The 27,159-nt window shown below is 42.3% G+C and overlaps 1 protein-coding gene across 4 annotated transcripts in view; it reads left to right on the plus strand.

Moving 5' to 3' along the window:
• ctnna2 (catenin (cadherin-associated protein), alpha 2) overlaps positions 1–27,159 on the plus strand; it is a gene marked incomplete at both ends in the record, with an annotated part of 480,574 nt that overhangs the window by 61,251 nt on the left and 392,164 nt on the right. The gene's annotated exons all lie outside the window — the stretch shown is intronic.

Raw genomic sequence — 27,159 nt, forward strand, 5'->3', positions numbered from 1 at the left:
GCTACAGTATGTTGTTGGAGTTATCGCAGTACTTTAAGGCTCGTGTAAACAAATCTTTTGACTGAAACCGTCTGTTCTTGAATTCAAAACGTGCCTGCAGAGTACACACATACACAAATGCATCAGCAGTTACAAGTCATGTAAAGCACTTTTAGAATGCAGGTTGGGAAGATATCAACACACATACATACACAAGCACATGTGTGTTATCATCATGCACAATTATTGGGAAATGTGATTTTGTGCTGCCATCTAGTGGTTGTTAACTGACATCAAACATGAGTTGAACTGTGGGAAGACACTGACTGACAGTAGATTATTAACGTTTATCAGGCTTCAACGGTACACAATTTGTTATCAGACTGAATAACTTGGGACAATGCTGTACTCAGTAAAATATATGTATGTGATAAGGACTCTCAATAATATCTTATGTATTAGGTAAAGTGCATTTTTTCTGTCCTTTTTATACTTTTGTATAAAGACAATATAATGATTTTTATTAAGATGCAAGAGCGGAAGAAATACGTTTTTTTAACAACTAGCGAGTTGACTTGGAGCTTCTGAATAGGTAATTTTGAAGTGAAATATGCAACCCATATACTTATTAGTTATAGACTAACTACCATATTCATTCAACTACTGGTGTTTGGGAGTTCAGAGTAACTATCACACAATCATTTTATTATACCTTTATCATTCTCATAATAGTTGCATTTAAATTTGGTGATGAAGACCAATTCTGTTGACAGCTGCTTCTTCCATGCCAGAGGTTGTGGCATTACATTGTATTGCTGTATATGAGTGACCCCCAGTGGTTAAGATTTGACATTGCAAGTTCTGTCTTTTAGATGAGTGGTTCTCATCAAAGTGGATTTCAGGGACTCTGTGGGTTCCTTTACGGGGGTCTAAATTGACCCATACAAGTCTGTAACTCTGACAGTGTACAAATGGAACCAAATGGACACGTTCGGGTCCATTTGGTTCCATTTGTACACTGTCAGAGTTAAGGGGAGACCTTGAAATTAGAACGTTTGAGAAACACTGTTTTAGATGAGTTGCTGTTGTGAGGACATAATGTTAAAGACTGGCAAGGCAGAAATTGACACCTCGACAAATCCTCATTTTTTGATAATTCCTCGTCAGCTTGCAATCCAACGCAAAGTTATGGTCTATGGTCATCACTCTTTCACGTCAGCTCTTTTTTCCATTATTAAACAGTTTGGCTTTTTAGAAAAACAAAAGAACATGGTAATTTGATTCTCGTAGGCGGACAGGCAGGCAGGCAGCAGTTAAATGAGACAAATTGCCCTTTGCTTGGCCCTGAGTGCTTCACAGAAGCTGGTTCATGTTTAATTCCATACTCACCACAGAGATACAGACTGCAGGCGGATTCACTCAGAATAGTAATGACCTAATACAACACACACACACACACACGCAGTCACACACACACGCACACGCACACACACACACACACACACACACACACACACACACACACACACACACACACACACACACACACTCACAGGCAGAGCTTTAGCAATAAGTCATGATTCCATCCTATGCAAGGACAACAGATGCAAAAGTGGACGAGTATTTTAGTTTTGGCCATTGTCTTTACATTATGTTTGCTTGCCTCCTCGCAGTAGGGGTGTGTGTGTGTGTGTGTGTGTGTGTGTGTGTGTGTGTGTGTGTGTGTGTGTGTGTGTGTGTGTGTGTGTGTGTGTGTGTGTGTGTATGGGTGTGGGGGTGTGGGTGTGTGGTTGTATGCGGTTGAGTATGCGTGCATGTGTGTTTGTGTGTTTTGTCCTTGGCTGACCTGCCCATAGAGTAGTGAGAGATCAGCCCACTGGATTGGCTCTCAATTGACCCTTGCCAATCACATCCTACTATGGCCCTTGTAAGTGTAGTCATTCGCGATGAGCTGGCCGGGATTGAACCACAGGCTCTCACTCGCCAGACCGACACGCCAATAGGGCTGTTGTGAGCTGGGTCTTGGCTGTACTAACGTAACTACGGGGCTACTATCACCCCTCGATCTGCAGTGCAGTGATTTTGGGGTTTATGGTCGGTAGGAAGGGACATGCTTGTTATTCCTCTCGCTGTATTCTTGTTCCATGTTAAGTCATTGGTGTCACTGCCTTGTGATTCCTGCAAGTGTTGGCGGTTGCACCATCCATGTCAATCTTCTGTGGTCGTCTTTTGCCTCTGCTTCTAAAGTGGTATTCCACTTTAAAACACTTGGCCATTTTAAAATCTTCTCAGGCTTTTGTGTGCACCCCACACAGTTTTTTAAGTGGTTCATTCAATATTTAGATATTTTATATTGCATTTTATTTATTATTATTTTTATTTTATTAGGACCCATTGTAATCAAACTCCATTTTAACCATGTTAGACCCATTGAAATCCCTTTATTTCATTTAATCTTTTTATTGTATTAAGTTTTTTCTTAAAAAAAGAAAGAAAGACTGAAAGTAATTGAGAAAATGTGGTGCCCTCACGCATTAGAAGGACAATATCAGCCACCGGAACCGGACTTGAGGTCAAGTAAATATCAAATATTTAAATATTGAATCAAGCAAATGAAAAACTGTCTGGGGTGCGAAAAAAAAAGAAAAGAAGAAAGAAAAGAGAGTAGACGTTTAAATGTGAAATACCCCTAACCCTTCAATGAAAAATGGGAGCTGCAGGCCCATATGCTTTGTCATGGCTTTTCTGCAGAAAAAGGTGGAGCAACCTTTGACTTTTCAGTAACTAGAGTCTATTATTTGAAGCCACTAGATTTGGGTTTTTATGCTATTTTGTATCCGTTTGATTTGATAGGCAAGCTGTCTCAACAACCTTGGACTGTATCAGTTTGTGTGAGAAGCAGCATACATAATTATACAATAGAGAGGAATCTGTTAATCTTCGGTTTTCAGAGGTTTCTTTTTTATTACAATACATAAAAAACACTGCAAGTAGTAGGATATGACCATACATGAAAGTTAGATAGCATTGTTTTAGGTTTTATATAAAGTTTTTACTGAATAGACAGTTGGTCTAACTCTGTTCTTTTGCTTAGATCACACAAAAAAGATTGGTGCTTCAGCGGTTCTTCAGTGGTTCTTGGGATTGTTGTGGTGCTATATAGCACCTCAGGGTTCTTCAGCAGTTCTTTGGGTGGTTATGGTGCCTCACTGGTTTTTCATTGGTTCTTTGGGACTGTTATGGTGCTACTGTATATAGCACCTCAGGGTTCTTCAGTGTTTCTTTGCGATGGTTGAGGTGCTATTTAGCACCTTGGTACAACTACTGAAGTGCTTTATAGCAATATAGTGCTATTTGGCACCTCTAGTGGTACTATATAGCACCTTTGTTGTTCTATTTAGCATCATTTGCCAAAAGGTAGTATATAGTTTGTGTAGGTCTAGTATATATGTGTCTCATATGAGTAGCACGACAAGTTGTGCGGCAAGTACTAGGATGTTAAAGGTACTGTACTACTGTATATATAGCACCATTTGACATCAGGTGCCATATGGCACCATTTGACAAAGGTGCTATATAGCACCTTTAAATATTGGTGCTTCTTCTTCTTTCGTGTATCATCCTCAAATTGGAAGAGGCCGGCCTCTGAAGGTGGTTTGTACAGGGGGCAGGTGTTAATTATTTGCTCTGCAGACTGCTCAGGCTCGCCACATTTGCATGCTGCACTGTCTGCCAAGCCCCATACTGTAGCTGATTTGAAGCAGCCGACTCCAGTGCGCAGGCGGTTCAATAGGGTCCATTGCCGGCGTGGCAGGTCCTCTCCTTCAACGCCAGCTCCCGGATCCCAGATGTAGCGGTGAATATGGGAGGGCCCAGCAGACTCCCACTCCTGCTTCCAGGATCCCGCCAGCCATGCACTTGTGGACAAGTCCTCCGGGATGGAGCGAAGCAGCTCTTGTGCCGCCTTGTTGTAAGGGTGGCGGGACTTGAGTCTGTTTGGAGGCTTTGCATCCACACTAGTGTTGTGCAGGATATGCCAGTTGTGTATCTGGGCTTTCCTTGCCAGCTTGAGGGTAGCGGCCTCTCGTCTGAGGCGGGCTGGGGCAATTCCAGCAAGGACTGGCAGGTAGGACACAAGAGTAGGCTTCAGGCAGCCAGTTATGGTTCGGAGAGAGTTGTTGATTACAGTAACCTTTTTGACATGTGGGCTCCTATTTACAAGTTGGGGCACAGTATTCAGCTATATAATATAATAATAATATAATAATATTGGTGCTATATAGCACCTTTAAATATTGGTGCTATATAGCAAGGATACTCAAACTGAAACTGTGGGCCACATGACGCGTCTCGGGCCTTTGACAGAGTCAATCATCATAAACTGTTTTTAAAGCTTAAAGAAAAGGGTATTCCTGACAGCATCATTCGCATCTTGTCATACTGGTATGCTAACCAGAGTATGCAAGTCAGATGGGGTAGTGGGGTCTCTGCTCCCTTCTCTGTTAGCAATGGCGTCCGCCAGGGGGGATTACTTTCGCCAGCCCTGTTCAATTAATATATGAACGATCTCTCTGTGTCGTTAAATAATTGTAAAACAGGTTGTAAGATTGGGGACACCCTAATTAACCATTTTATGTACGCGGATGACCTGGCAGTAATATCTCCCAGTACTGCTGGGTTTCAACATTTGCTTGATTTTTGCACAGCGTATGGTTTATCTTTTGATGTCAAATATAACGCTAAGAAGAGTGTTGTCATGACCTGTAGGACGAGGGATGATAAAAATCTTCCCTTTCCATCTTTCTACCTGGCAGGTCAAGTGTTACCTGTATGTAGCAAAGCCAAGTATTTGGTACATGTCATAAATGACCAGTTGACGGATGATGATGATCTGTATAGGCAGCGACGAACATTATATGCTCAAGCTAACATGTTGGGGAGGAAATTTCATTTCTGCTCTGTTGATGTGAAAGCTAACCTCTTTAGAGCATATTGTACTCCTTTGTATACCGCCCCCCTGTGGGTTAAGTTCAAGAAGGCAAGCATGCATAAACTTCAGGTTGCCTATAATGACTGTTTACAGATACTTCTGAGAAAACCTAGGTGGAGCAGTGCTAGTGAGCTGTTCTGTAACCTGGAGCATCTGCTAAATGCCTAAATTGTAAATTAATATAGGTTTGTCCTTGTAGATTAGAGGCAAAGTTAGGCCAAGCCAACCAACGATAATTAAAAGTAGGGATGTACCGAAAGGAAAATTCTTGGCCAAAACCGAATAGCCGAATATGATTCACCATTATCAGGGCTCAAAATTTACTTTTTGATGATCTTAAGTAACATAATGTATACATGATTCTTTATGCCAAAATGATTGGATACTGGTTTTGTAGCAATATAGAAATATTAGACCTTAATTATTTTTCTTACATTTTGGGGAAAAAAGCCAGTTTTACATCAATGTGCCCACTCCTACCGTCTGTCCCTCATCCATCCATCTCTCTGAGACAGAGGTAACTCCAGACAAGGACCCTACACTGAGTCACATCTTTTCATACCAGCATGTGCCTACAACACACACACACACACACACACACACACACACACACACACACACACACACACACACACACACACACACACACACAAATAAACAGCCACTCAGGACTGAATAGATGTTAATGAGCGCTGGTTTTGGTACACCAAAACGGTCGCAATTTTGAGCCCTGATTATGGTTCCATAAAGCATTTATTTTGCACTTTTGAATGCATACATAACGCTAGGTTACTAAAGGGAAAAACGCCCTCTGTGTTTTTTTTTTTATAGAGATTACAGGTATACTAGACCCCTGTTCTTCACACTATTTTGGGATATTTTTTTCGTCTTAAAAAACGATTTGGCCGAAAAACTAAAATCTATTTTTTCGGCGCCAAATATTCTGTCACATCGCTAATTAAAAGCTAAGGTAAAAGCTTTAACAACTTTGCTGCCAGCCTTTTTCAATTTATCCTATAACTTCTGCCATCTTTATCTAATAAGCATATTAATATCGCCGTTGTCTACCCGTTGATCCATCCTTGGTTACTAGGAGTTGCTAGGAGACAACATTCCCGGAAGAATTAGGCCTACGCTTTCCTCCGGTACTAGGTTTCCACAGCGTCACAAGGTTTTGATTGATTGATTGAAGAGTTTATCAGCAGTTTGCTGTAGAAAGTACAGTTTCATGACAGCACAAATCACTGGTACAAGGTACCAAGGAGATCCTGGTAAGCTTTATAGCTTATTTACACAGGAACCACTTTATGTATCTCATATAACACTAAAAGACAGACGATAGAACATTGTACTTTACATAGGATAACATCAATTACAAATGCAGAAAAAGGGGAAAAGGGGGGAGGGGGGTGGACACATGGGGGCTTAGTCTATTTACAAGTCTCGAGTAGCATCCGCCTGAAGGAGACTTTTCATACCAATTTTGAAGGAGGCTAGGGATTTGCACTCCTACTCTATCTGCTACTTCCCATCCATATGCATTGTAGTGGAGCCCGGGTGGAGCTACAACAACACGGAAGCAAAGCCACTGTATTGCTCACATCTCAGTACTAGTATAGAGTGCTCCGCAATGAATCGGAGCACACGCACGGCAGTGTGCACTCGCGTGATCGCCCTCGAAAAACACTGTAAAAAAACTGAAAACGTGTATACTTAAAATGGAAAAAAAACTGAGATCTCTGTCTAAGGCACGGAAAGTGTTTTTAATACAGTACACCAGTTAGGGATGGGACAATACGCGATATTATCGTTAATCGTGATAAAAAAACACTCATGATAATCGTATTGTGTAGATTTAATGTATCGTGATATCGTCCTCCGTCATGCACTGGGATCAATTCACCTTTTATTTGCCGAGCTGCATATCCGGTACCATTTAAACCCTCTATAATTGGTAAAAGGTACTTATAAGTACTTGATACAGTATTTTTTCACTCTCTATCAAATGTCTTTGCCAAAAAATAGCCGATCTACAAGCTCACAACGCGCCGCATTGTGGCGCGTTGTGAGCTTTTAGATCTGCTATTTTTTGGAAAATGTTCCGCCCCATGGATAATGGATTTTCATTATCGTGATAATATCGTAAATCACGATTTATTTTGTCACAATAATCGTCCCATCCCTAGCACCAGTAGAGCACCGACGTCTGATGATGTAATTTATGCATCATACCTGGGTCATGTTTTTTATCACCCATTCTGAATTACCATTGACGTGTTTAATATTGCGCATATAAGACCAATGTTCCAAAAATAAACAAATGACCCCGGCGGTTTGACTCCAATCGATATGAATCAACTGACACAGAGAAAACGCTAATGTTACCGCCACCAAATTCATTCATTTTTGGCCAGAAACATACTGTAGCAAATATGAACTAGGAAGATGCAATTGGAAATTGCAACTGTGGTTGCCGTGACGTGAGTCACATTAGCAAATGGTAATTCTTACCATTTGAATTTTCCCCATTCAAGTCAATGGGGAAAATTAATTCACTAATAAATGAATGGCCATATATGGAGATCTCTGTGTCAGTCCTTGTACCTTGTATGCCCATAATATGGAGATCCCTGATGTCATCAATATTAAGCCTGTATGTTGGAAAGCCCATAAAGGACTGTGTCAGTCTTATGTGGTCTACTCTATGATGTCAGACATCCATGTGGTCTATGATGTTGTCTCCACCATTTTTTGGTGATTGCGACCGTCAGGGAGCAGTTTACTATGAAAACCTCCACTGGCCGTCCGTCCGTCCGTCCGTCACACGTCACACGTCACACCTTTGCCCTGCTCATATCTCCGCATCAGTATGACATCACGCCACATGTGTACACAAACCTTTGTGTACGTTGCTGTGGCAACAGTCTGTTGTTGCTGGTTTGTTAGTGTACGTTAGCAACCACCTTAGCAACCATGGTTTTACCCTAGCAACCAACTGTTTACCATAGCAACCATGTTTTTTTACCCTAGCAACCAACTGTTTACCATAGCAACCAGATACGCAGAGCAGGGATCTCCATATATGGGCATAAACAGGTGACATCACACTGATGTCAGATACTCAGAGCAGGGATTTCTCCATAATATATGGGCATAAAAGGGATTCTGTTAGGGATCTCCATATATGGGCATAAAAGGGATTCTGTTAGGGATCTCCATATATGGGCATACAAGGGATTCTGTTAGGGATCTCCATATATGGGCATAAAAGGGATTCTGTTAGGGATCTCCATATATGGGCATAAAAGGGATTCTGTTAGGGATCTCCATATATGGGCATAAAAGGGATTCTGTTAGGGATCTCCATATATGGGCATAAAAGGGATTCTATTAGGGATCTCCATATATGGGCATAAAAGGGATTCTGTTAGGGATCTCCATATATGGGCATAAAAGGGATTCTGTTAGCTGTTAGTGATCTCCATATATGGGCATAAAAGGGATGCTGTTAGGGATCTCCATATATGGGCATAAAAGGGATTCTGTTAGGGATCTCCATATATGGGCATTAAAGGGATTCTGTTAGGGATCTCCATATATGGGCATAAAAGGGAGTGTATCCCAGATGATGCCCTGTTAGGAGATCCACACTAACAGAATCCATATATGGTCCTACCGACACCTGATTATGGTTCCATAAAGCATTTATTTTGCACTTTTGAATGCATACATAACGCTAGGTTACTAAAGGGAAAAACGCCCTCTGTGTTTTTTTTTTTATAGAGATTACAGGTATACTAGACCCCTGTTCTTCACACTATTTTGGGATATTTTTTTCGTCTTAAAAAACGATTTGGCCGAAAAACTAAAATCTATTTTTTCGGCGCCAAATATTCTGTCACATCGCTAATTAAAAGCTAAGGTAAAAGCTTTAACAACTTTGCTGCCAGCCTTTTTCAATTTATCCTATAACTTCTGCCATCTTTATCTAATAAGCATATTAATATCGCCGTTGTCTACCCGTTGATCCATCCTTGGTTACTAGGAGTTGCTAGGAGACAACATTCCCGGAAGAATTAGGCCTACGCTTTCCTCCGGTACTAGGTTTCCACAGCGTCACAAGGTTTTGATTGATTGATTGAAGAGTTTATCAGCAGTTTGCTGTAGAAAGTACAGTTTCATGACAGCACAAATCACTGGTACAAGGTACCAAGGAGATCCTGGTAAGCTTTATAGCTTATTTACACAGGAACCACTTTATGTATCTCATATAACACTAAAAGACAGACGATAGAACATTGTACTTTACATAGGATAACATCAATTACAAATGCAGAAAAAGGGGAAAAGGGGGGAGGGGGGTGGACACATGGGGGCTTAGTCTATTTACAAGTCTCGAGTAGCATCCGCCTGAAGGAGACTTTTCATACCAATTTTGAAGGAGGCTAGGGATTTGCACTCCTACTCTATCTGCTACTTCCCATCCATATGCATTGTAGTGGAGCCCGGGTGGAGCTACAACAACACGGAAGCAAAGCCACTGTATTGCTCACATCTCAGTACTAGTATAGAGTGCTCCGCAATGAATCGGAGCACACGCACGGCAGTGTGCACTCGCGTGATCGCCCTCGAAAAACACTGTAAAAAAACTGAAAACGTGTATACTTAAAATGGAAAAAAAACTGAGATCTCTGTCTAAGGCACGGAAAGTGTTTTTAATACAGTACACCAGTTAGGGATGGGACAATACGCGATATTATCGTTAATCGTGATAAAAAAACACTCATGATAATCGTATTGTGTAGATTTAATGTATCGTGATATCGTCCTCCGTCATGCACTGGGATCAATTCACCTTTTATTTGCCGAGCTGCATATCCGGTACCATTTAAACCCTCTATAATTGGTAAAAGGTACTTATAAGTACTTGATACAGTATTTTTTCACTCTCTATCAAATGTCTTTGCCAAAAAATAGCCGATCTACAAGCTCACAACGCGCCGCATTGTGGCGCGTTGTGAGCTTTTAGATCTGCTATTTTTTGGAAAATGTTCCGCCCCATGGATAATGGATTTTCATTATCGTGATAATATCGTAAATCACGATTTATTTTGTCACAATAATCGTCCCATCCCTAGCACCAGTAGAGCACCGACGTCTGATGATGTAATTTATGCATCATACCTGGGTCATGTTTTTTATCACCCATTCTGAATTACCATTGACGTGTTTAATATTGCGCATATAAGACCAATGTTCCAAAAATAAACAAATGACCCCGGCGGTTTGACTCCAATCGATATGAATCAACTGACACAGAGAAAACGCTAATGTTACCGCCACCAAATTCATTCATTTTTGGCCAGAAACATACTGTAGCAAATATGAACTAGGAAGATGCAATTGGAAATTGCAACTGTGGTTGCCGTGACGTGAGTCACATTAGCAAATGGTAATTCTTACCATTTGAATTTTCCCCATTCAAGTCAATGGGGAAAATTAATTCACTAATAAATGAATGGCCATATATGGAGATCTCTGTGTCAGTCCTTGTACCTTGTATGCCCATAATATGGAGATCCCTGATGTCATCAATATTAAGCCTGTATGTTGGAAAGCCCATAAAGGACTGTGTCAGTCTTATGTGGTCTACTCTATGATGTCAGACATCCATGTGGTCTATGATGTTGTCTCCACCATTTTTTGGTGATTGCGACCGTCAGGGAGCAGTTTACTATGAAAACCTCCACTGGCCGTCCGTCCGTCCGTCCGTCACACGTCACACGTCACACCTTTGCCCTGCTCATATCTCCGCATCAGTATGACATCACGCCACATGTGTACACAAACCTTTGTGTACGTTGCTGTGGCAACAGTCTGTTGTTGCTGGTTTGTTAGTGTACGTTAGCAACCACCTTAGCAACCATGGTTTTACCCTAGCAACCAACTGTTTACCATAGCAACCATGTTTTTTTACCCTAGCAACCAACTGTTTACCATAGCAACCAGATACGCAGAGCAGGGATCTCCATATATGGGCATAAACAGGTGACATCACACTGATGTCAGATACTCAGAGCAGGGATTTCTCCATAATATATGGGCATAAAAGGGATTCTGTTAGGGATCTCCATATATGGGCATAAAAGGGATTCTGTTAGGGATCTCCATATATGGGCATACAAGGGATTCTGTTAGGGATCTCCATATATGGGCATAAAAGGGATTCTGTTAGGGATCTCCATATATGGGCATAAAAGGGATTCTGTTAGGGATCTCCATATATGGGCATAAAAGGGATTCTGTTAGGGATCTCCATATATGGGCATAAAAGGGATTCTATTAGGGATCTCCATATATGGGCATAAAAGGGATTCTGTTAGGGATCTCCATATATGGGCATAAAAGGGATTCTGTTAGCTGTTAGTGATCTCCATATATGGGCATAAAAGGGATGCTGTTAGGGATCTCCATATATGGGCATAAAAGGGATTCTGTTAGGGATCTCCATATATGGGCATTAAAGGGATTCTGTTAGGGATCTCCATATATGGGCATAAAAGGGAGTGTATCCCAGATGATGCCCTGTTAGGAGATCCACACTAACAGAATCCATATATGGTCCTACCGACAGCTGCTATAAGCCAACCCTGGCGATAAGGTCTGAGTCGAAGAAATGCTTCTTTCATCATATCTCCATATATGGAGACATAAGTTGCTCATGCCCAAATATGGGCTGGTGAGGTCAGACTTAGTGTGATGCGTAGGTTATCTCCATATATGGAGATTCAACTTCAATGAGTAACCATGGCAAACTGTCAACTGCCCGTATGTCTTGATAATTGGTAAAACAAACTTTTGGCCTATTTGTGGAGATAAGCGACCAACGGTCGCTTATCTCCCGAATAGGGAGTCTTACTGGTCATTAGAATGTCTAGAACATGTACATCTCACAACTAATTGACAAGCCCAGCTCATGGTGTCCTTTAAGCATGTCATTGATAGACTCTCACACCACTGCTTCTGCAGATTCCACCTTTCACACATACTGTAGATCGCTGCATTTTTCCCCTACGTTCCTAGCTGAACTTACTGTACTTGCACAACGTACAATTGAACAAAACAACATATAATATTTTAACTTTTTTACATCATAGTACGTCCATTATAAACCTCTCTGAAATTAACGGAGTGGGGGTTCTAAAACTTTAGCGATTTAACAGTTAGGACAATTTTAAGATATGTTTTATAAAAAAGGTTACATAGTATAACTTTAACTATGAAAGAAATAATGCATATCGTTGCAGTCACTGTAGAGACACCAACACATTTGCACAGGAAAATAAAGTGGTACAAAATACATACAGTTTGGAGGAGACCCTGCTATAGGCTATGCAAATACATAGGTGGCTGTAGTGCCCCCTGAAAACACTGAAAAATACAGATGTATTTAGATATATTTCCTTTTGCTTTTACATCTCATTTAATTTGTACATTTCCTTCATAAATACAGGGAAATACATATATCCTACTTTTCACCCCTTAACACCTCGGGTGCCCACGTGGTGTCTACGCGTCAATCTCTTTGATCTTTACGAGTGCCCAACAACGCGTTTGACGCGTTGTACAGTAAACTATACTGTACTGTAGCTACTGCACTTGGCTACCGCGGTGATGAAACAACTCCATTTCCCAACATGCAGCGCGCAATTACGTCACCCGGACGTGCTGTGTGGCTCGTTGACTTCCTGTTTACCGGCTGCACAAAAATGCTGTTTTCTCCGGATTCTCTTCCTTTTTTCATTTTTTTCTCAAAACGGCAGCCTCTTCTACATGCCGTAACACAAACACTGTGGCTTAGAAATGATAAAAAACGGTTTCTGAATTGAACAAAACAACATATAATATTTTAACTTTTTTACATCATAGTACGTCCATTATAAACCTTCCTGACGAAACACAGATTCCAAATAGTTCCGCGGTGCAGTCGCGACGCGATTTACATCACAAATAGGCGTCAACAAACAGCGCATTCCAACTGCCGGGAGGGGGAAGGGGAGGGGGGCAGTTTGACGTTCTTGAGAGAGAGAAAGAGAGAGATAGAGAGATAGCAAAGAGAGAGAGAGAGACAGAGTGACAGAGAGAGCTAGCGTGCGACTCCTGCCTCCTTTCCGTTCTTTCTGTCTGTGCGTCCACAAAAGAAGTCAAACTTATCCCTGTCCTCCGTACGGAGGCTCCGGAGCTGGAACGGAGCCACTCGGTCCCCTCCTCCTACTCCGAGGGAGCCAGGACTCCACACCACACACTGCAGTGCATATGATAGGAATAGGGTGTTTTAAACCTTCTACTTTACCCTTTCTGCATTTCCTGCAATTAAGCTGCAATTAAAAATGCAGCTTACAGCAGAAAAATGACTTATTTAATTCCGTCGCCTTTTGCGATCCGCGTGCGTGTGTGTCAGTGTGAGTATAAAATAGCCTAAAAGTTTACTTACTCTTAAGTAAAAGTATCAGTAGGCTACAGCAATGTATACATACTCAGTTACAAGTAAAAGTCTGCAATTCAACATTTACTTGAGCACAATTAGGCCTACAAAAGTATTGCTGGTATCAATCAATATATTTCAAATAAAGTATTTTGAAAATGGCAGATTTACAAGTTCTCACAGCACAAATGTAGTGGAGTAACCATACTTTGCGGTGACCATTCCCTTACAAGTAGCTAAAAGTCCAGAATTCAAAATTGAATGAAAGAACACAAGTATTGGTATTAGTACCAAAAGTAAAAGTACTCATTAGGCAGAATGTCCCTTTTCAAATATTAAAATAGCAGATCTACAAGTTCACAATACTGCATACAATGTGGAACTTCTCTGTTAAAGTAAAAGTCCGGAATTGCCCCTTCACAATGATCAATGGAGTGATCATTGCCAGCGCGCCCCATCATTTAAAGTTATACTGTGTAAGTTGCTCAACTAGTGGTCAGTAGCGTTATAGCAAACCGCGGTCGCGTCTGCTTTTTTCGTCCGTTTTTCGCCGCGGACCGGGCCTTCAGACCACCGCGTCCGCTTCGCGGCAGCGTAAACAAAGCTGTTGAAGCAAGCTATTTCCTGAAGCGACATGATTGGCCGGTAGTGTATCATGTGTGTATGATCTGCAATGTGATTGGCCAACGTATACACAACGTATACGGATGATGCAGATGACGTAATTTTGCCGCGAAATCCCGCCCCTGTCACGGCTAAGTAGAAAACATATAAAGAAAAGGCTTTTGGGGCTGAAATTAACGGAGTGGGGGTTCTAAAACTTTAGCGATTTAACAGTTAGGACAATTTTAAGATATGTTTTATAAAAAAGGTTACATAGTATAACTTTAACTATGAAAGAAATAATGCATATCGTTGCAGTCACTGTAGAGACACCAACACATTTGCACAGGAAAATAAAGTGGTACAAAATACATACAGTTTGGAGGAGACCCTGCTATAGGCTATGCAAATACATAGGTGGCTGTAGTGCCCCCTGAAAACACTGAAAAATACAGATGTATTTAGATATATTTCCTTTTGCTTTTACATCTCATTTAATTTGTACATTTCCTTCATAAATACAGGGAAATACATATATCCTACTTTTCACCCCTTAACACATCGGGTGCCCACGTGGTGTCTACGCGTCAATCTCTTTGATCTTTACGAGTGCCCAACGACACGTTTGACGCGTTGTACAGTAAACTATACTGTACTGTAGCTACTGCACATGGCTACCGCGGTGATGAAACAACTCCATTTCCCAACATGCAGCGCGCAATTACGTCACCCGGACGTGCTGTGTGGCTCGTTGACTTCCTGTTTACCGGCTGCATAAAAATGCTGTTTTCTCCGGATTCTCTTCCTTTTTTAATTTTTTTCTCAAAACGGCAGCCTCTTCTACATGCCGTAACACAAACACTGTGGCTTAGAAATGATAAAAAACGGTCCTGACTGAAAGAAAAGATTTTCGCGAAATAAACAGGACATACTCGGATTACATTTACTCGGATTACTTTTCTCGCCAGTACTCTCGCCGGTAGGTAAAATGACGCGTTGCCATGGGCACCAGCAAATTAAACGTCAGAGATCACGTGGGCATCCGATGTGTTAAAGACATTTTTTCAGTTGCTTTTCAGACACGCCCCTTACAACCCATTCTAACTTCAAACCACTTCAAACTTTGGAAACAAATGCCTATATACCGGTATTTAACATTGAGATGGCAACATTGTTTACCAGTCCACTGGACCTGTATCCGTCCCCGAAGGGGCTTTTTCCTGTTTCCTGAGTTATTGGTGTCCAAGTTGTTCATGATAAATATTGACATTAAGGTATTGAAAACATATTAATCTGACTTTAAACCCATATCCCTTATGTTGATCAAATATAGAGAACTCCTGTCTCAGCTATTGATCAAATATAGAGCAGTCCTGTCTCAGCTACTTATCTATCTATCTATCTATCTATCTATCTATCTATCTATCTATCTATCTATCTATCTATCTATCTATCTATCTATCTATCTATCTTCACACTGCAGTGCCCATGTTCATATTGCTGGAAACGCTGCTGTTTCGAAACAGTTCTGTATCTTCAATGGCTACGATCAGCTGAGCGCCAGGGCGTGAAGTCTAGATGCGGCCGCGAATTTCTAGTTATTATTATTGTGAAAGATATCCCCCAAATGTAAATTAGAGCACGGTTTATGATTTATAACCTTTTTCTTTTTAAACATTACATTTTCCTCTCCAAAGTATCTGAAACCTTTCCATCTGAAATGTTGAAAAATGTTTTTTTTTTGCAAGTAGAAATTGATTCGGGTCTTGCAGGGATAAGAGACGATTCTAAGATGACCAATGTTATTTTCCATAGAGAAAATACTTCCGTGACCCTGGGATGAGCGAGTGATAGCTTTGATTGTCATCATTCAATAACAAATTACAGACTTCGCGTGTCCAGCGCATCGGGGTCCCAGAGGTCCCCACGTAATACTAATCCAGCACGAATAAGGCTTTAAAGTTATAACTGTCACTAAACAGTTAATTGGCATTATTTATTATCCTCCTTTGAACTTCCCACTTGCATTCATTTCTGTCTCTGACAGCCACCTCCTGTTTAAAGTTGCAACCTAGAACGTTCAGGTTGTATATCATCTTTGCCGGTCACAAAACATTAAAAACAATGAACCATATCTACAGTACATGTTTTTTTTTAAGACAAATGCCCCACCAACCTAATTTGGACACAGTACAAACTTAGATGAACAACAGGCACATACAATATGCACTATAAACAGTAAGACTCCCTAATCGGGAGATAAGTGACCGCCAGGTCGCATACACAAACCTTAGCTTAGAAGGCAATGGTAGCCAATCAGGAGGGAATATGGGAAATGAGACCGATCCATGTTGATGACATGAGAGATACTGTGTACCGCTTTGTGTGATTTTAGGGCAAAATCTGTAGGAGCAGTGTCCAAAAATGTGTTTTGCAAGAATCGGCCTCATGGTGGCGCTAGACGAGGGCCATGTGAGAAATGAGGGATGAGGTTGTGGTTTGGCAACCAATGAGTGTGTGTGCAAAGTTTGGCATGGATAGGGGCAGCGGTGGCAGATACGTGAGTAAGGCAAAAGTGTGACGTGACAACAAGAGCACTTTTATTTCTGTTGATTCGTCTTATGATGATGATTGTCCCATTCAATGTAATCTTCCAGAATTACTTCCTGATGCTGCTGATTTCTATGTGTGGTATGTTACAGTACCTGAGGTCTAAATGTAAGGTATTAGCATTACAAAACTTCTGCAGCTGGATCGGACCCAGGAACTTTTTTGTGAAGGTTGAGTCCTCTCCCCAACACATAACCAAATTTAAAATGGCAAAGATGTTGAGGAGCCCTCCAGAACACGTAGAGTCAGTGACGAAAGGTTAGAAGAGACTTTTAAATGCTGGGCACGTTGGCTGCTCTACAGCTGGAGTGAAAGGGCAGCTTATGAATAAGACAAGGAAGAGACAGTGACCTCATCCATCCGCTCGCACTGGCACAAAGAATTAGTTTGGAATGAGTCAACTCAGGACATTTTACTGAGTAATCTGCAGAGGAACAAACAAAACAAAAGCGCAGCAACAACAAAACAGGCTCGTATCAAAACCAGATCCTTGTGTCTTTTGGCACATAACCCTAGCTGCCAGCCAGGCCAGCCAGCCAGGGTGCAGCAGTCTATCTCCGTTTCACGATGTGCTTTATCCTTGGGAGATGTATTGCTGAGGTGGAGCGTGACCCCTACCGTCGTCTCCCAGTACTTACTGCACGACTTGCACCCGAGCCGTGATGCTCTTACGCTGAGTTGGCGGTGCCCGGGATCGAACCCATGTGGTCAAAAGGCGAGTGATCAACAGACTAAGCTACCCAGACACAAACCCTAAACACATAACCCTAATGCGCCTCATTTTAACCACTTTAACCATTATTTTATACTTTGGCTATTCAAAAATAGCAGATATACAAGCTCATAGCGCGGCACAGAGTGCCTCGCTATGAGCTTATAAATCTTTGAATATAATATATATATGTCACGTTTTTTTTGCGTCTCAGAGAATTAGAGAAACGGAGCGCTTGCCGTGCCGCACAGGGCGGAACAAGCGGTCGCCACAACAACGTCCTCCAGGCGGAGCCACTCGATTGTCCACGACATTGCAAGCGGCGTGAAGGCCAGCGGACCTTGGTCCTGCTCTTCGCCCCCGAGCGCCGCAGGCGCGAGTGGCCGCGAAGAGCGGGCCAGGGCCGCGCGGCCGGCGGAGCGCCGCGCGAGTTACGAAGCCGTGGTGAATGCAATCGTTATATTTATGCCCAGGCCGTAAGGCCTGGGCAAGCCCACGATAAACGCCCTGTCTGTCCAAGTGACTACAATGGAGCTAATGGCTAAGCTAGGCTAGGCTAGCCTAGGCTAGGCTAGGCTAGGCTAGGCTAGGCTAGTAAATAAAGAAAGAGAGTCGCAAACGAGTGACGTCAGCGCCTTCACTATTGAATGGCTGCGTCGCCATCTGGTGGTGATTAGTGTGTGGTGAACTACAAAACGAGCGCTCTTACCACAGTCTCCCTGAGTTACCCAGTTACCCTGTAACATATATATATATTGTTTAAAGCAAACATTTTTAACTAAAATCTTTGCTTCTGCGTGGTCCCTGATACATACTATTTTGAGATGGGGGTCCGCATCCAAATACATATAATGTTGGGGGTCCTTGCCATGAAAATGTTTTGAAAACCACCAATATTATAGCAACAGAAGTCTTTCAGAAAACTGATTTAGAAGACATTTGTAAGAATGCAATCCAGGATCTTTAGAGCTCATTTTCTCTGTTCCATGCATATCCATGAGGTGTGCAAGGTTTAATCATGGCTAAATCGCCGAAAATAGGGCTTCTAAAATGCTTGGTAGCCAATAACTAACTTCATGCTAACTTCATCCTGTTCCTGTTCATGCACAAAGGAAAGTGTTCAGGCGCGTCATGGCTGCGCACGGCTTGTGCATATACAGCGCTTGTCTATGGTTGATTCTATGGCCATTGGGCGCCCTCTAGTGGTGAAAATGTGGCACTGAAAGGGTTAATGTTTTAACTGATATGATTTAATATTTCTCCTAACACGGGGAGCCCTAACATGCTCAGCCCTTTTAGCAAGTTAGGAGGCATTTATACCCCAGGGTACTCTTGGGAAGAGGTCAGTGTTTTGTGAGGCCTGGAGAGCAGTAGCCCAAATAGTCATCATGACATATTACTACTGTAGCAGCCCGGCATCGGAGCTCAGAGGGGGAGACAGATGGAACCAACCCCTGCGGGTGTGGGCTAAAGAGACTCCAGCACATGTAGCCATTGAATTGTAGGTCACAGAGCACATAACAGAAAGAATGCTTCCATCTGCTGTAAAACATAAGCAAAAGGTAATTATGCAGTTAACGCATGTGTGCGCTCTAACACATTCTGAGATGTGAGGCATTGATCTCTCTGTGAAATGAAAGGAATCCTCTGATAAACTGAAACTCTGGGATCAGATCCAGCCTGTCGCAAATGTGACGAGCACTCCCTTCAGTGAAGTGTGCTCTTGTCTATTGTTTACTCTTTCAGCAGGCTGCTATTTGAGTTTATTTGTAGGGAGGTACTGATCAGTCTTTGTGGTTATTGTTTTGAAAGCAGGGAGAGGGATGAAAGCGGCACATGAGTACTGTGACACGTATATTGTGATGTTAAAGCCCCATTGTATGATATGCAGCTTCTACTGATAAACTACAAATGACCGTGTTGTGTGCCATATTTATTATTAAAGTGCATTATTCATTTTGAACATTTTGCCTCAAACAACAGCTAGGATCATTCTCTCCCTGAGATACTCCTGCCACAGCTAGACAGCTAGAGCTTTTTTATGTTAAAGGTACAGTAGGGTAAGCGATTTCATTTAATTCAAATAATAACAAAAGGGGTCTATGTTCTGATAGTTGGGTCCGTAGGTCACAGTTTACTGTCAGAACCGCCCACCGTCACAGCTTGACTATATCCGTCCGTCCGGGACGGACGTGTAAACCTTTTTACGGCCTATGGGTTTGCCACTCTGACATCACACTCTTGACATCACTGTGATGTCAGGGGAACCACTCTAACAGAATGGGTTTGCTGCTCTGACATCACACTCTGGCTTCACTGTGATGTCACACTAACATAATCCCTTTTATGTCCATATATGGAGTTGCCAGATGTCATCAATATTAAGCCCATATCTACCAGGACCATACAGTATATGGGAATGCCCATATATGTAGGCCACAAGGGTCATTATTATCGGACATCTCTACTTCATGACCCTGTCTGACCCTTCTGCTCAGTCGACACGAAAAACACGCCCATGCGGTCGCGGTTGTGTAAATAATACCAGGGCAAATAGTTGTTTACAGCCAGAACCCTCTGAATACGTGGAAATACTGGGAGCAGTGTTATGACTCAGACAGTGTGACGGGGGCTGGCAGAGGTTGCTGGCACGAGAACAAGTTACAAAGCCCTGTTTTCTTTCCCCTTTCCTACTGCTGCCTTCCATTAGGTGATGCGAAGGGAGTGAGGAAAGATGCGGATGGTGCTTTTTAAGATAATTGTGTTTGTATCAAAACGATTGCCTCATCCGCAGCGCTCCTTGTTCTCTCTCATGCAGCAAATTAGATTTGACTGTTTCTAGAGCAGGAAAAAAAGCATTGCTTTCCCCTGGATTTTGAAAACATCTATTATTATGTCAGGTTTGGGCCAGGACTGTCCATTGCATGTCACTTCTGTTTTGGTGGTCAAAGCTAGATTCTGATGAAATCCATTAGCCGTGCATTGGGAGCATGGGCCAGCCTGTTGCAGCATGTGCACAGCCAAACCACCAGGGGGCAGTGTTGAATTGCTTTGAGCTTGTCATTCATTCTTTGCCTCTCTTCTTTTCCTCCCTCTCTCCACCTTTCCGATTGTTTTCCCCCAGCAAGTCCTTAGAAACTGAGATTTTGCAGTCTGGCTCGTATATACTCCACTCTGAGCCGGAGCCTACCTTCACCTCATGTGGTTTTGTAACATTAATGAGACCGAGGCTATCTTTCTGCCGTCTCAATATTTTGGTCTATTTAATTCCTGAAGAGAAGCTTTGTCAAAGAGAATTCTACATCTGAGTTCATCAGATATGCATAGCCTTGACAATTTGACCCCGGCCCCTCATCCATCGGATAGCCATGGCTTTCCTCAGTAGGACCAGATGCCTGCAGAGAGCAGGTGACTCAGTCAGCATTCCTGCTTGGCCCGCCCCTCCCTCTGTGTCTGGCTCCCCCGAGCTGACTGTTCTATCATCACATCTCTCATCCACCCACTGCTACCTGCCATAAAATGGCTCTGTGAGAGCCATCCGACTGCTGTGCAGCAGCTCAAAGGATACACAGATGTAGGGGGCTCGCACGCACGCACACACACACACGTACAGAAACACACGCACGCACAGACACGCGCGCGCACGCACACGCTCACAGACAAACACGTATTATCATTCATGCATAGTGCAGACACTCATAGACTCACAGAGTGGAGCATTGCTTTGAGCAGAGATCCAAGGCGTTCTGGATCATTTTTATTTCCATCTGCTTGTTCTCCTGATTGTTTTTTGTTTACATACGTTCCCCTCGCCGTGTCTCTCTCTCTCTCTCTCTCATTTCTGTTGTCTCATTTCTTATTTTCTCTCTTGTTATCTCTCCTCTCTCTGCCTCGTCTTCACTCTAAAATTTCTCTCTCTCTCTCTCTCTCTCTCTCTCTCTCTCCCCTTCTGTCTATGTTCTCTTTTCTGTCAGTCCTCCATTTGAAATATATCGTCGTTGTCGGGTGAAAACCTTGTATGTCCAAAACCGTTTGTTTTGCATTTATCATTTTAAAAATGATTTAAACTAGTGAAAACAGCCGATCTACAAGCACACAACGCCTTGCACCGCGAGGCGTTGTGTGCTTGTAGATCTGCTGTTTTCACTACTTTTGTGCGACGGCCTTGAATGACGAAGCAGGGCTTTACTTTGCGAAAGAACATACAAATTTGAAACTTGGAGATACAAGGTTTCCACCCGACAGCGACGATATAATAGCTGCGTTTGAAGTAGAAATATGCCTGGATGAATTTGCTGCTACCATTTGGTAACAACAGGGAGTCCCTATGAAAAACCTCCCTGTCTGTATCATAATGTCTGCCGTTGTACTCTGCAAGCATATGCCAGAGCTTAGCCCCTTGCTCTGCATACATTATGGACCATAACAGGATTTATTCACCAGCCCAGTAGAATGCGAGCATGTCTGCCAGTCCCCTCTGAATCCCATTGTAGCACACACTTCCACTACAAAGTGGAAGTGGCTTTACTGCAGCTGTGTGTTGTGTGCGCATGTATCCATCTTTAAAGGGCACTTTGGTCGCGCATCGTGTCACACGCCGGGAATGGCAGATGGACAAGCTCGACAGCGCGCCGCAGCACAACACGTCATGGACTTGTAGATCTGCTGTATTCGGTGCGTGACACCGGCACACGCCTAAGTATAACTCGGGTGTAACGTGACAGATAATTGACAGCAGCGGGGGTCCCGCAGTCCCCCTGTTAATGTTTATGGGATGATGCGTCAAGACGCGTCCCCAAATTAGAGTTAATGCTGACACAGTGATCTCAGTAAACACGCAGATGTCACATTAGTGACATGACAAGGCGTGTGTGTGTGTGTGTGTGTGTGTGTGTGTGTGTGTGTGTGTGTGTGTGTGTGTGTGTGTGTGTGTGTGTGTGTGTGTGTTTTTATGGGACCATCTGTCTTCTCCTACTTTATTTATCTATGGGGTTTCTTTTCTTGTTTTGTTTTTTCGTTCCCAGCCTCTCCTCTTTTTCTGTAATCGGGGCAGGTTTGCAGCAGTATTTTTCCTCTGTGGAAGTATGAGCAGCATACCTGATGGAGGGCTTCCTTCCTGCTGTAGAGTGTGTGTGTGAGTGTGTTGCTAGCCACCGCTGCCCTTTCCCGGGGCTCTGTGTTGGTGTGAGAGGCTGCAGCTCAGCCCCTCTCCTCTCCAACAACCAGTGGTGGACAAAGTACTCAACTCCAGTACTTGAGTTCAAATTATATGGCAGAAACCCCTGGTCAAAAATGACTCAGCTGCAAGTCAAGGTTGCTCTGTTAAATTTATAAGTGAGTTAAAGTGCTGGTGCTCTTGCTTTTGAAACATGACAGTATTCAAAAGTGCATGCTTGAAAAAGTATTATAATATAAGTTTATAATAATAACAATAATAATAATAATACCAATGCAATTGCTGTATTAACATGTATTTCCCAAAAACTTGAATGAATATTAATAGCGGAAAAATCCAAAAATAGTACATATCACAACGCGTCACATTGCGACCCATTATGAGCTTGTAGATTGGGTATAGAGTATGGAGTGCAAGTCATAAGTATCCAAAAATGCAAATACTCAAGTAAAGTACAGATACTCAAGAAATGCACTTAAGTACAGTGCTCAAGTAAATGTAGGCTACTTCATTACTGTCCACCTCTGCCAACAGCCACTACCAGCCCTAATGTATGGAGATGTATTCCTAACTGAGGGATGGCTTTCGTGGTAATTGCTATATCAATCTGTGCACCACTGTCCTCGCTGTCTCGCCCTCTCTCCCTCTCCCCCGTCTCCCTCCCTCCCTCCCTCCCTCCCTGCTCTCTTTCATATAGACTCACTTGTTTTCTTCCACCTCATTGTCTTTCTCTACCACTGTCGCTCTCCGCTCTCCATTTTCCTCTCTCCTTGAGTTGCGTTACCTTGGTGCTTGAAAATGTGGGTGTTCAGCACAAGTTATTATTTGCCCGTAAGAAACTGGCAGAGAGGAAAGAATAGAAATAATTCAACATGTTATTTGGGGTAGATGTAAACATGGTGAATGTACAGTATGTGATACTGTATATATGGTACAGTACATGCGGAAAATCAGTTGGTTAGAGAAAGGAGAACTAGTTTTCCGCCACGAGTCACCGTGCCCGGTGCGAAACAAACAAAATGAAGAAACGGGGAAGCGGGACATGACCAGGGGGGTGGGGTGAAGCTAAACCGCTAAGCTGACTACCTCCAGAAAGACACAGGCAAAAATCCTTGATTATGCAATGGAATATGCAGGGTTTTATGTGAATTTATGATTGTGGCAAAATTGTAGGAGTTTACAAAAAAGCTGGAGTTTATTTTTTTTTAATGAAAAACAGTCATTTTCATACTCTCTGTGCGTTGTGAGCTTGTAGATGTGCTATTTTCAAAATAATCATAAAAAAATAAATAGGAGTCCTTGAGTGAGTTATGCAAAACCGTCATGTCTTTCATTATTTTCAAGGCCTTTTTGGCCCTGAAAATAATGAAAGGCAGACAAAAATGACCCTTTTCAACTCTCTGCCTTTCAATTATTTTCAAGGCAAACAAATTACCTTATGTCGTACCTTAAGCGAACTGCTATGCTAAACACTGGTTTATTCATGGCTGTTTTTTACGTGGGTGACTGTGCGCGCAAGCATGTGTTCGTGTGTGCATGTGTGTGTCCACTACACGGAGCCATGCTGCTCAATAAACATATTCACCTACTAGAAGTTGATTAGATATGATGTCACCGTCTTTTTCTCTCACTCTCTCTCTGCATGCATGTTATGTTGTTGTTCCATTCATTCACTAGTATGCTCTTCTTCACCGCTGTTTACTCCCTCCCACTTTACCCTCATTTATTTCAATAGTGCCACCACAGACAGGACAGGAGGCATGAAGTACTGCACATACACAACATATAGTAATACAATAATGGTATTTGCCGGCAGTGTATCGAACAGAAGTGTGACTTAATATCGTGATATAGATTTTTTTGGCCCACTAATATTTCATGTGTATTATATGTTACACACACACACGCGCGCGTAACATATAATACACATGTGCACACGCACACGCACACGCGCACACACACACACACACACACACACACACACACACACACACACACACACACACACACACACACAGAGGCAAGAACACAAAACAAAACGCAAGAAACTAATAGCCTACGCGGAGACAAATAACACGATCACTGAGTAATAATTACGGCATCCGTAACACAAAATGGCTTTCCCATAAATTGTCTGCACAAACAACTCTGTCACAGTTGCTGTCAGGTTGAACACAATGCCAAGTGGCAGAGTTATCGACATGAACCTTGTTGTGTTCAATAAAACTCCACTCCCACAGTCATTTTCACCCTGGCTGAGTCTCGTGTTAGCCTAGAGACACACCTCTTAATTACCACATCCCCTGCCTAGCCATTACAACTCTGTCTCATTCTCCATGGACAGATGCACCTGTCAAGAGAAATATGAATGGGTCTAACATGCTGGAGTAATGGGACATGACCGAGGAAATAGAGAAGTATCAGTTTGTTTGTCGCCGTGCAGTAATTAGCCACTAACTGAGACGATGTCCTCGCGGTAACAAGGCATCGTTGAGCTTAAGAGGAAGTGTGCACGGCTGGAGTGCGTGGTGAGGAAGAGTCTGTTGGTGCATGGCCTACAAAATCCATACTGCTCAGTCCGGCATTTATGGCTTCAGATCCATAGAGATCACTCCCACCAGCCGCGGATCCATAAAGTTCAATGCGTTGCCTTCAGATACTGCTCTCCTCTTGCATTCCTCTCTAGCTATGGATATAGTTCTTGTTAGATCTCTGACTGATCTTTTGCCAAAGAACTTGTTGAATTGTAACTAACACTTTAGACGCAGTGAGCCAGCATTGTTGCAATGTGCTCAATGCGTTTTAGACATGCACCAAAGCCAAATAATGCTAAAAGACACTGTAGCCATAACAAAGGGAAGCCTTCATGTACATAAACCATTGTATTTTAAACAGGCAATGTGTCATTTCTAGATGGTGCTTCTGTTTTTACTTGCTCGACTACAAAAAGCAAAAAATAATGAAATAAATAAGAGAAACCTACTAAATATTAGCATGAAATAAGCCATTGTGGTACACTTTCGTTAAAGATTTTTTATAATTATTATTTCCCTACATTTCCTACATATACTGCAGGTTTTATAGGAAATGCTGTTTTTGTATTATAGGAGAGTGGCCTTTAAACGTCCTCTAGTGGTTGGAAATGGTATTTCCCGTTAGAAAATGGAGTAAAAGAAAATACAAACTGGGAGGGTTATGAGTTTCACTTGGTAAACATGAATCTAATTACTCTTCAAACCTGGGCATGTTCCCTAGTGTAAAGGACAACAGGAAGCATAGTGAGTAATGTTGCATTCTGCCTTCTCTCTGCACAAACCCCCTCGGGAGCTCTGAGTGGGCGCAGCATGATCCCTTTCTTTAAGGTAGCTTGCCTTGAAGTCAAGGTCATCCTTCCAGGACCCATGCTTGCTGGCTCGCCCACTTGTCACTGTTCCTTGTCACGCACATATCCAAACATTTAGAGACATGTTTGACATTTACACTTACACGCACACACACATACACACACATGCACGTACAGTACGCTCGCAGTTGCACACACGCGTGCGCGCACGTGTGTAGTCTACGGCAACCATAAACACATAGACCAATGACTGTATACCGTACATCCTTGGGCACTCCAGATTCAACAGGATTATACTGTAAAATCCTGTGTTCATCTAACAAATGCAACCCTGATACGGATCCGTTTTGTTGGAACCATTTTGTACACTCTCAGGGTTAAATTAGCACTCGTGATTTTTCAGTGTAAAATCGTTCTTTAATCTAGCAGATTCTTCCTAAAACAGAGAGTACTGGCTAGGAACAGTGTGTCTAACTGCTTCAGGCAGATCTAGTTAGTCCATGTCACTCTTAAGCTACTTTGTAAAGTTTCGATGACCATTTCAAATGAGCTACACCGTCTCATACATTGCAGCACCAATTCACAGTGTGTATGAAAGTATGCATGCAGACTGTGAAAACACAAAGACGTGTACACACACACGCACGCAGGCTTGCGCACACACAGATTCCTATTTGGGGGCGCTACAGTAGCTTTTCTGCAAAGGGATATACAGTATCTGGCAGCTACCGGTAACTCTCTGGAGATTTGAGACAAAACTGAATCAACAGATTATAAATGAGCTGGTTTTCTGATTTTCCGTTTCTGTGTTGCTATAAGCTAAGCTCCTTCCCCTGAAGTTGGACTGTAGAGAGATGCAAAATAGCTTGTTTTTCACCAGGCAGACACATAATTCTTTTCCCTGGTATAAAGGTTCTGTCAAAAGACATAGCAGACAGCTATAAACATGTTTTCAAAATCCTGAAGTGTTCTTGTCACAGATTCCTTGTGCATTTTTCTCCCCACACAGGACATTTTAAATAATAAATTGCTCTGTAATTATCAGCCAACATATGGTTAATTCATTCTTGTATATATTTTTACACAAGCCTATATATTCATTTATCTGTAGAACTTGTTATACCCCTGAATCCCAAGTGAGTATGAAAGTTGGCAAAAGACATACAGTATAAGGATAGCCTGAGGGATTTGCCTAACAGATTTTCAGTGGATTACATTTAATTTGAACAAATGGCTAAATTTCTGTATACAGTATACTGTA

The sequence above is a fragment of the Nannobrachium achirus genome, assembly GCF_963921795.1.
Source record: "Nannobrachium achirus genome assembly, chromosome: 3".
Lineage (NCBI taxonomy): Eukaryota > Metazoa > Chordata > Actinopteri > Myctophiformes > Myctophidae > Nannobrachium > Nannobrachium achirus.